At 40.8% G+C, this 12276-nt stretch overlaps 1 long non-coding RNA gene across 1 annotated transcript in view; it reads right to left on the reverse strand.

Moving 5' to 3' along the window:
- Positions 1-10486, reverse strand: part of LOC307192590 — a 39930-nt gene extending 29444 nt beyond the window's left edge. The window contains exon 1 of the long non-coding RNA XR_013830140.1: positions 10254-10486. This is a non-coding gene — a long non-coding RNA (uncharacterized lncRNA). The remainder of the gene's footprint in view (positions 1-10253) is intronic.
- Between the last annotated feature and the right edge of the window lie 1790 nt (positions 10487-12276).

Here is a 12276-nt window from a genome sequence, read left to right on the forward strand (position 1 = left end):
AAAAGAAAATTATAGGCCAATGTCTTTATGAATATAGATGCAAAAATCCTCAACAAAATATTTGCAAACTGAATCCAACAACACATAAAAAGGATCATACACCATGATAAAGTTGGATTCATTCCAGCATCACAAAGATGGTTCAACATATGCAAATCAATCAGTGCAATACAACACATCAAGAAAAGATAAAAACCACCTGAATATCTCAATAGGAACAGGAAAAGCATTGGATAAGATTCAAAGTCCATAAAAACTCTCACCAAAGTGGGTATAGAGGGAACATATCTCAACATAATAAAGGCCAGCTATGACAAACCCACAGCGAACGTAATCCTAAATGGTGAAAAGCTGAAAAGTCTTCCCACTTAACTCTGGAACAAGACAAGTATGCCCACTCTGACCATTTCTATTCAACGTAGTATTGGAAGTCCAATCAGAAAGGAAAAAGAAATAAAAGGTATCAAAATTGGAAGGGAAGAGGTTAAATTGTCACTATATGCAGATGACATGATACTCTATAGAAAACCCTAAAGACTCCATACAAAAACTATTAGAACTGATAAATGAATTCAGCATGGTAGCAGGATACAAGATTAATATGCAGAAATCCGTTGTGTTTCTTTACACTAACAAGGAAATATCAGAAAGAGGAAGTTTTAAAAAATCCCATTTAAAATTGCACCCAGGGACTTCCCTGGTGACACAGTGGTTAAGAATCCGCCTGCCAATGCAGGGGACATGGGTTCGAGCCCTGGTCTGGGATGATTCCACATGCCGTGGAGCAACTAAGCCTGTGTGCCACAACTACTGAGCCCGCGTGCCACAACCACTGAAGCCCGCAGGCCTATAGCCTATGCTCCACAACAAGAGAAGCCACCGCAATGAGAAACCTGCACACCGCAACAAAGAGTAGCCCCTGCCTGCTGCAACTAGAGAAAGCCCACACAGCACCAAAGACCAACACAGCCATAAATAAATAATAAAAATTGCATCCAAAAAACAAACAAACAAAAACCAAAAGAAACCAAACACCTAGGAATAAACCTAACCAAGCAGTTGAAAGACTTATATGCAAAGAACTATAAAACATTGATAAAGGAAATTGAAGATGATTCAAGGAAGTGGAAAGATATCCTATGCTCTTGGATTAGAAGAATTAATATAGTTAAAATGGCCATACGACCCAAAGCAATCTACAGGTTTAATGAAGTCTCTATCAAATTACCCATGGCATTTTTCACAGAACTAGAACAAATAATCCTAAAATTTACATTGAACCACAAAAGACCCAGAATTGCCAAAGCAATCCTGAGGAAAAAGAACAAAGCTGGAGGCATTACCCTTCCTGATTTCAGACAATACTACAAAGCTGCAGTAACCAAAACAGTGTGGTATTGGCACAAAAACAGACATATAGATCAATGGAACAGAACAGAAAGCCCAGAAATAAACCCACACACCTATGGTCAATTAATCTTCGACAAAGGAGGCAAGAATACACAATGGAGGAAAGAGAGCCTCTTCAGCAAGTGGTTTTGGGAAAGTTGAACAGCCATATATAAATTAATGAAGTTAAAACACTCCTTCACACGATACACAAAAATAAACTCGAAATGGCTTAAAGACTTAATTATAAGACGTGACACTATAAAACTCCTAGAAGAGAACATAAGCAAAACATCCTGTAACATAAATCGTAGTAGTATTCTCTTAGGTCCATCTCCCAAAGCAATAGAAATAAAAACAAAAATAAACAAATGGGGCCTAATCAAACTTATAAGCTTTTGCACAGCAAAGAAAATCATAAACAAAACGAAAAGACAACCTACGGACTGGGAGAAAATCTTAGCAAACAATGAAACCGACAAAGGTTTAATCTCCAAAATACACAAACAGCACACACAGCTCAATATCAAAAAAACAAACAACCCAATCAAAAAATGGGCAAAAGACCTAAATAGACATTTCTCCAAAGATGACATACAGATGGCCAACAGGCACATGAAAAGATGCTTGACATTGCTAATTACTGCAGAAATGCAAGTCAAAACCACAATGAGGTATCACCTCACACTGGGTCAGATTGGCCACCATCAAAAATTCTACAAATAATAATCTGGAGATGGTGTGGAGAAAAGGGAACCCTCCTACACTGCTGGTGGGAATGTAAATTGTTGCAGCCACTATGGAAAAGAGTATGGTGGTTCCTTAAAAACTAAAAATAGAATTACAATATGATCCTATAATCCCACTTTTGGTCATATATCCAGAAAAGATGAAACTCTAATTCGAAAAGATACATGTACCCCAATGTTCATAGCAGCACTATTCACAATAGCCAAGACATGGAAGCAACCTAAGTGTCCATCAACAGATGAACAGATAAAGAAGATATGGTGTATATATATATATATATATATATATATATATACACACAATGGAATATTATTCAGCCGTAAAAAAGAATGAAATAATGCCATTTGCAGCAACATGGATGGACCTAGAAATTATTGTACTAAGTGAAGTTAGAGAAAGACAAATATTATATGATATCATATGTGGAATTTAAAAGTTAGTACAAATTAATTTATTTACAAAACCGTAACAAACTCACAGACATAGAAAACAAACTTACAGTTACCAAAGGGGAAGAGGGGAGGGATAAATTAGGAGTATGGAATTAACAGATATACACTTCTATGCATAAAATAGATAAACAACAAGGACCTACCATATAGCACAGGGAACTATATTCAATATCTTGTAATAACCTATAATGTAACATAATCGAAAAAAAGAACATATATATATATCTATCTATATATATATATATATCTATATATATCAGAATCACTTTGCCGTACACCTGAAACTAACACAACATTGTAAATCAACTATACGTCAATAAAAAATAAAGAAAAAATAAATAATTTCCCCAGCTGCAAGTCCCCAGCAAATTTCTATTATTTGGCTTAGAGCAGTTTTTCTCAACCTTGGCACTGCTGACATTTTGGGCTAGATAATTCGTTGTTGCTGTACGGCGCATTGGAGAATGTTCGGCAGTATACCTGGCCTCTACCCACTAAATGCAGTAGCACGGCGCCCCTCCCCCTCCCCTATATATGACAATGAAAGTGTATCCAGATGTCACTAACTGTGCCCTGGGGGTTAAAATTGAGAACCGCTGGCTTAGTCAAGAGGTCAAGGTATTTCTCTCCAGTAGCACTCACCTCCAGAGGGCCCTGGTAGATTAACCAGGGAAAAGAATTTTTCTTTATCTTCCCTGGGTAATTACTCTTTGATCTAAATGAACAAAGAATGCCAGATTTTCCCTTGGCATCAAGGGACTTGGGTGTGCAAGCACACAGAGGGTTCCTAAAAGATGCACAGAATAGTGAACACGGCATTTTGTAACTGGATGCACATCTCTCTGGACAACTGTGTCTGGATAGTGGCTAGAAACTGAGTTGGGGGTGTCTGCCTATGGCCTGGAGCTTTTTTGGTCCTCCTAGGTTTCCCACTGGCAATGCTAACTTTTTAAGGAAGGCTTGCAGCCCATACAAGACATTTCTGGCCTTGCCTACCTCCTCCAACTTTGCATCCTGAAATGCCAGATTCGCCCACTTTCTTAGCAGGGAGAGAAGAAGCTGAAAACTCCGTGGGCTAATGAGAATGAGTAACTGGGTATCAGCATTTTACAAATCAATCTCTTGCTTCCCTATCCCTCCCCATCTCCATGCCCTCTCCCTTGACTTCCCACCATCCCAGAGGTGAAGGAAATCTTGGTCTCTTTTAGACCAAGGGGACAAAATTATGCTGGAGTTAAACTTAAAAAAAAAAAATTTAAGGAATTTCTCCCATGGCAGATAAAGAGATGAAAGAAAGTGTAGCACATCCATACGAAATGCTGTGGGCTGGACTGTGTCGCCCCGAACTTCTTACGTTGAAGCCCTAATCCCCAGTGTGACTGCATTTGGAGATAAGGTCTTTAAGGATGTAATTAAGCTTAAACGAGGTCATAAGGGTGAACCCTAATCAGAAAAGATTAGTGTCCTTACAAGAGGAGGAAGAGATAGCAGAGAAAAGGCCATGTGAAGACACAGTGAGAAGACAGCTGTCTGCAAGCCAGGAAGAGTCCTTACTAGGAACCAACCCTGGGACCTTAATCTTGGACTTCTAGCCTCCAAAAAGAGGAGAAAATAACTTGCTGTTGTTTAAGTTATTGAGTCTACGGTGTTCTGCTACGGCAGCATGAGCAGGCTAATTCACTACAGAATACTATTCAGCAGTTTAAAAAACAAGAAAAAAAAAAGCATGAGAACACTCACTGAACTGGTTAAGATCTACAAGATACATTTAGTGAGAAAAAGCAACACTGACAAGCAATATGTACATTACTGTGCACTTGTCATTTTAGAATCCCACAGATAAAAACTATCTACATATATGCATTTTTATGCCTTTGCACATGTACAGTGATGTGTCTGAATGGAGAGAGCTGATTTGACTAGCTCTGGGGTAAGACTGAAATTTGGGGGGAGGGCATCATCAAGAGGGTCTTTTATACTATTTGGATTTTTTAAAAAAAAGCTAATGTAGTATCTATTACTTGTGTCATAAAACAAATAAAAAGTTAAGGTTTTTGTCTCACTTGTCCTTCCCGTATTTTCAAAGTTTGGGTCATGTTCTAAGTGATGCCCACATCTGGCTTCTTCTAAAAGTATTATAAAATAGTAGAAAATAGGGAATCCTTTTTGCTCTAAATTCTATGAATGGAGCAGACCACTTCCCAATCTTTGAATGTCACTGTCCACGACATCATGGGGGAGGGGCACAAAGTAACAAACCCTTCCTCAAAATCCAAATTAAAGTTCATTAACAGGGAGGACAATTAAGACATTTTTATTCTCTAGACATGCACCTTTGGGATTTCTCATTCAATTCATTTCAGTGGAAGTCAGGAAGAGAGAGAAACAAATTTTTAGTAAGAATAAAGACTGAAACAAAAGCCATCCAAACAGAATACACCCAAGTGATAAAAATAACCCCCCACGAAATAGATTTCTAAAATAAAACTGAACCACGTTGAGAGGAAAAGACATCATAAACCAGACTGGGTGATTTCATGGAGTTTGTAATCTTGCTCAAAAATTTTGCCCATCTATCTGCAGGAAATGTTTCCCTGTGTTACAAGTTTCCAGTAAGACCTGCCTGGTAAAAAAAAAGTGACTGACAGCAAAGCTACTCCCAGCCCAAGCGCACTTTCTATAACCCAAAGTTTGGCTCTTGTAGGAAGAAAAAATAAAAGATTTGCTTCTTTGTAAGAAGGAGACTAACACATGACTTTTCTTGCAAATATTTGTGGTTATTCTAGTAGGTTTCAGGATTATAGAGATGTCAAATGTGGTCCATTCTCACTGCTTTGTGGGAGATATTTTAGTGATGAGGGGATCACTTGGTCCTCTGTCAATTGCTCCTTTGGGCTGTCTTTTCTTACCCAGTGGGAAGCAGTGGGTCTCTCTCCTTAAGGCTCACAGACACATTCCAAGCCTTCCTTCTCTCTCTTCCTCCCTTGCTGGGCTAGATCTTTAGTCTTATGGGTCTTTGATTCTCTGCTGGAACAAGCTGCACTCCCTTTGCCACGAGGCCTCTGCAGAGGTCTCCCTTCTCCTTGGCAAGTCCTTCCTTCTCTTTGCCTCCTTTCTTTGGACTGTCCAGAGTAAGCTGTCCTCTTACAGACGGTCATGGGCACCACATACACACCTGCAGCTCTTACCACAATTGGACTCAATCATTCAATGTCCATCCACCATGTCAGACTAAACTTCAGGAACGCCGGGATTTTTATTGCCTTTGTTTGACAGTGAGCACCGTGCCAGGAAAACAGTCATCACTACATATTTGCTAACAAAGTGCTTTGAACTAAGCTCTGTTTTCAGGAGATTATGGAAGGAGTTAAGGTCAACTAAGTTACCATTTCCAAGGATACGTGGAGAATCTGCCTCAAAAAATTCCTCCAAAAAAAAAAAAAATGCAGCAGCCAACCCACAGCTGCAGCCAGAGGAAAAAAAAAAAATCCTTCCACAAGGGGCAACTTTAGGGAGGGCTGTCTAGTTGATAGGTTGGACACATGAAATTTGTTCTAGATTTCATGACTATTTCAAGTATACTTCCCTTTGGTCCAGAGTTAGGGCTGGTCATATCAATGGTGGATCCCACACACTTGCCTGGATCAATGTTAGAGTCTTCTTATGATAATCGAGGAGCTGCTAGGTAAATAGCATTTATTCCCAGCACTATTTTCCCAAGAATTTTATACCCCTTAAAACCTAAGGCATGTATGTTGTTTTGGTCTTAAGAATGTCACATTGCCCTTACTCAGCCATGGCATAATTACTTTTCAGCCCCAAAGTTGTCTGCTAAAAGGAGCTGTGTGGGAGGTGGCAGGTAGAAGAATCATAAATACTTTGGAAGAACTTGTGAGAAAACAATTTTTCATCCTGACGACTGCTAATTGCTAATTATTTGCTATTCTCTCTCTCTCACTGGGTTTTAACATACCACATGTCCCATTTCATAAGACCATTAAAATATTTCTCAAATTAATTTAAGTGAAAGTACTCTGGCTAAATCTTGGTTTAAATGATGTTGTTCAGATCTCTTGTTGACAATGCAGAAATCTCTCCATTATCGTTATTAATGAATAACTTTAGTGGTGACAGGAATATTAAACAGAATTCACAATTGAAATATATATACTTATTATCTCTATATTTGGCTAACAACTTCCTGGAATCGAAAGGCTTTTGAGTTTACCCTGGGAAAATAATCTCTAACCATCTTTCCTTTGAGCTGCTGCTATACTGCAAACTAAAAAAAGACAACAGTAGATACTATAAGGCAGAAAGAAAGAAACACAGCAGACCCATTCAATCCCACACAGTCTGAGGTTAAAGCAGATGAAGAATGCAATGGCGGCCAATTAGAATCACCTGGGACCTTTAAACAAGCTAGGCCACACTGCAGACTAATTGTATCAGGATCCCTGGGGGGTGGGCGCAGGCATCGGCATTTTTTAAAGCTCCTGGGTGCTTTCCATGTGTAGCCAAGGCTATGAACTGTTGGTTTAGTGGCTATACCGTGCTTGGTAACTCTCTCTGGTGAGATATGGGTCTGTAGCCTGCAAGCACGTTGCTCAACACGGCTGTTCCCAATGAAAGCAGGCAAAGCCTCAACAATTCCGGTGTCACCAGAAATAAAAAAGAACTAGCAGTCACCATGTATCCCTTCAAAAGTATTTATACCAAACCACTCAAGGGTACCAAGTTTTTGTATAAGGTTATTTGCTGCAGCATATTTTTGTAATTCGTAAGGGACTACGTAAGTAAATGTTCAACTTCAGAATATGAAACTACTAAGAAAATACTTCTATTCACTGAGTGCATATTACGTGCCTCTACTGTAAATAAGATCATCTTCTGGGAACTTGAAATTCATCAGAGCTCAGGACCAAGATCCTTGCTCTTGTGAAGCTCGCATTCTAGACAAAGCAAACTACATCATTTGCACGGCCCAGTGCAAACTGCAAATGTGCTGCTCCTTATTTAAGAAGTACTAAAATTTCAAGATGATGATGGCAGAGCATTAAATCAAGCATGGGGCCCTTCGAAGTGCAGGGTTGCGTGTCCATAAAACTAACCCAGTTTCTAGAGGAGGGAGACAGGTGATAAACAATAAAGATAATAAGTAAGCACATAAAGTGCACAGCATGTTAGAAGCTGGTAAGTGCCATGGAGGGGAAAAGAGGAGAACCAAGAAAGGAAACCATGTGAAGTAGTGGGCCCCACTGGAAGGGTGAGATTTGAGCAGATTTGAATGAAGCGAGGGAGTCAGCTGTGAATATTTGGGGAAAGAGCTTTCCAGACCAGGGACTAGATAGAGCAGAGGCCCTAAGTGAGGCTGGGAGCGTGCCTGGAGTATGGATGAAGAACCGGTGAGCGAGGGTCAGAAGAAAAGGAGTCTGCTGTAAGGACTCTGACCTTTCACTTAACATTTTAAAAGATTTGCTGTGGTTGCTATGTGGAGAAGAGTCTGTAGGTGAGCAGGCAGAACAGGAAGGAAGTTACTGCAGTGATCCAGGAGGAAGTACAGATAGAGAATTAGAATATATATATATATATGTTATATATGTATATATGTACATATATAATATGTACATATGCACATATATACACATATGTACACGACACATGTATATATTATATATATGTAAAAATGTGAAAAATTGTCCTCAAGGAACAGTATATAAAATAGTATGTACTTAATGGCTAATTTTTTGTTGTATAAAAACAAACCCCCAAACTATATATATATATATACACACACACATTTGTATATAAGTAGAAGAAGATCACAATTGTCATGAATCATGCTGTTAATGGTTACTTCTCTGGTTTGGGTTTGACAGGTAGTAAGAAACAATGTCACCTTTTATTCTATACTTTCCTGATACACTTGAATATTTTAAGAATGAATTACTTCCGTAAATTAAAAAAAAAAACAACAAAAAAACACTGCTGGGAATTCCCTGGCGGTCCAGTGGTTAGGACTCCGCACTTCCACTGCAGGGGGCACGGGCTCGATCCCTGGTGGGGAACTAAGATCCCGCATGCCGCGTGGCATGGCCAAAAACCAAACAAAACCACACTGCTTTTCAAAGTAGGATATCCTAGGAGTGGTTCCTCTCTCAATACAAATATGGGGATGTTTCCCAAAGATGGGATAATATCTAACCAGGCTTCTACAGCTTGAGAAAGATGTAGTTAATCTCAAAAAATAAAAATAGAAAAGAAGTGAAAACAAGATTACATGGTTTGAAGCCAGAATCTGAAGAAAAAAAAAAAAGTAGTGAGATGGAAATTTGTAAACTTGGAGAAAACCAGGTAGAATAGTAAATGAATGACTTTAACATAAGAAACTGGGCAGAGAGTGTTCTGCACTTGTTAACAAAGGTCTAGCGAAGGGGAAGTAGGAGGATTAGGTTGAAAAGAAAATGAATTCTCCTAACAAGAGGATGTTAAACATGGGCCTGGGGACTTTTCAGTTATGAGCAATCCTGCCTTATCCAGGATGCTGTTTCATGACAAGCATTGCTCTCTGGACTCGCACTGGTGCTTTACTGGATTCTCCCCCAACACACATACAGCTCACCAGGGGCCCTGTTACCCTCCCCAGTTGTCTCCTATTACACTTCAGTCTAAAATTCAGAATAACTACCCCCCACCCCCCCACCCCCGCCCCAATGGCCCTTCAGAGCACCACCCCTTCCATTTTGGACCACATTCCCTCCCTCTTTCACCAGTTAACTCTTCTTCCTTCTGGAATTATAACCTTCCTCAGCCTGGCTAAATCTGTGATTATTTTCTCTCATAACAGCCTGTGCTTCTCCTTGAAAAGAGGTTTATATGTATTGGACTGTTCACCTTCCCCAGCCAAAGTGTAAGCTTTCAAGATCAGGAAGCAGGTGTTTCTAGTCCCAGGATGTACCTGACCCACAGTGGTCCCCAATGTGTTGAAAGAATAAATGTTCATTGCAGCTCTATTTACAATAGCCAGGACATGGAAGCAACCTAAGTGTCCATCGACAAAAGAATGGATAAAGAAGATGTGGCATATATATACAATGGAATATTAGCCACAAAAAGAAACGAAATTGAGTTAGTTAATTGTAGAAAAACAAATACCGTACGCTAACATATATATATGGAATCTAAAAAAAAAAAAAGATTCTGAAGAAACTAGGGGCAGGACAGGAATAAAGACGCAGACATAGAGAAGGGACCTGAGGACACAGGGAGGGGGAAGGGTAAGATGAGACGAAGTGAGACAGTGGCATGGACATATATACACTACCAAATGTAAACGAGCTAGTGGGAAGCAGCCGCATAGCACAGGGAGATCAGCTCGGTGCTTTGTGACCACCTAGAGGGGTGGGATAGGAAGGGTGGGAGGGAGACGCAAGAGGGAGGGGATATGGGGATATATGTATGCATATAGCTGATTCCTTTTGTTATATAGCAGCAACTAACACAACAATGTAAAGCAATTATACTCGAATAAAGATGTTAGAAAAAAAAGAATAAATGAGTCACAGTCTTGCCTCTTACACATATAGAAATTAATTCGGCAGCCTTTCTGAGCTCTTTTCCCTTCACCTCTAGGATCCTAGGAGATCAAAGAGAATTTCTTACCTGAGAGATAAATATAAAAAGGGCAGTGTTTACCGGTGTGGTGTGGCATTTAGAGGGCCAGGCTGTGCTGAGCAAGTTGTTATTTCCTGATGTGTCAATGAAGATTTATCAGTTAGTCGGAAAGGTGAGAGTACAAGGTAGCAGTCACATGCAAAACTCCAGCGTTTACTGTTAATACCACTGAAACTGGAGGGAAGGGGGCAGGGCACGACATAGAGGAAACTGGTTAGAACCGACTAGGTCTAAGATGGCGGAAGGTTCTACTTCCTGTGGCCCTTGAGCCTCATTGGACATTCATTATAATACATCAGCTAAACGACACGCCCACCAGTGCCATGACAGTTCCGAGGCTAACCATAAAAGGCCGAAAAGTGGGCAGTGGCCCAATCCCTGGAAATCCCCGCCCCTCCCCCCCAAATAGTTGGAATAATCCTCCCACTCATTAGCCTATGACATTACCCACCCCAGGGAATTCCCTGGCGGTCCAGTGGTTAGGACTCAGCGCTTTCACTGCCATGGCTTGGGTTTGATAGCTGGTGGGGGTAACTAAGATCCCTCAAGCCATGGGGCATGGCCTCCCCCCCAAAAATTACCTAGCCCATAAAAACTAACCACCCCATATTTCGGGGCCTCTTGCCTTCTGAAATGCTCCACACGCTGCCGAGTGTTTTTCTCCCTTGGCCACTCTCACTTTCTGAGGTGACCCCATGCCCTGGGGCCGCTCTTGCCTTTTGAGATGATCGCATTCTGCCTACAGAATGTGGATCTCTCTAAATAAATCCACTTCTTACCTATCAGTTTGTCTCTCACTGAATTCCTTCTGTGAGGAGACATAAAGAACCTGAGTTTCATTAAGTTCTAAGACCAGTCCTGAGATCTCAATTAAAAGACAGTGGGTTCAAGTCCCAACCTGAGTTGTGCGGTTTCACCACCTTAAACCTTAAATCTATGTACTTTCAAAAAGACCTTGCACTTTGGCTTTAGTGATCACTTAGTACCTGCACTAGAGAAGTAAAATCATACCACTCCTGCCCCCACCAACGAGCACAATCATTAAAGACATCACTGGGTGGAACTAGTCAAAACATTTTCACAGAAGGCCCACTCCTGCAAAAAGAAAAAGAAAAACAAATAACTGTGTTGGAAAGGGCCAGCTTTGTCATTCGTTTGTAATGACACATATTCCAAAAGCCCTAGCGTCTTATTGTGCTGAACACCCACATGCTGATGATGTTGAGGGATGATAAGAGAAATCACCTGGAGGAACTTGGAAGGGCTCTTCCTTTCATGATTGATGCAGACCACCTAAGGTGGTCTCAGGCTGCCCACAAGCAGGAAAAATCCTGAGAGCTCTCACTGAGTCTCAGTACCTTCTTTTTGGTGTGACCATTTATGGCAGGCAAAGAACTTGTGCGATGTAAGGGTTTTACAAATAGTTTCAATTGTCAGTTAAGCCAGGGACCATCTTAGATACCAAAAGAGATATTTGGGAAGTGAGCAGTGTCCATAATCACCATGCCGGTGACAAAATAAAGCAACATAGTATCACACACAATACCGTTTGGAGTGCCCAGGCACTCAGGTTCTGTAGGAAAATCCTAATTACTAAGCCACACAAAGGAACAATCCAAAAACTGCAAGGAAATTGGAAAGGGTTACAAACATGCTCAACCAGAATACATGTTGAATCACTCACTAACTGATTAGCCTTTTCATCTAGTTAAAAGTATGTCTAGGGCTTCCCTGGTGGCGCAGGGGCTGAGAGTCCGCCTGCCGATGCAGGGGATACGGGTTCGTGCCCCGGTCCGGGAAGATTCCACACGCCGCGGAGCGGCTGGGCCCGTGAGCCATCGCTGCTGAGCCTGCGCGTCCGGAGCCTGTGCTCCGCAACGGGAGAGGCCACAACAGTGAGAGGCCCGCGTACCGCCAAAAAAAAATGTATGTCTAAATCCACATACATCTCTGTCTCCAAAAGATACGTTTTGAGATTATTTTCATCTTAACTTTCAAAGCAAGGCATTTT

This window comes from Stenella coeruleoalba (assembly GCF_951394435.1).
Source record: "Stenella coeruleoalba genome assembly, chromosome: 10".
Taxonomy (NCBI): Eukaryota; Metazoa; Chordata; class Mammalia; order Artiodactyla; family Delphinidae; genus Stenella; species Stenella coeruleoalba.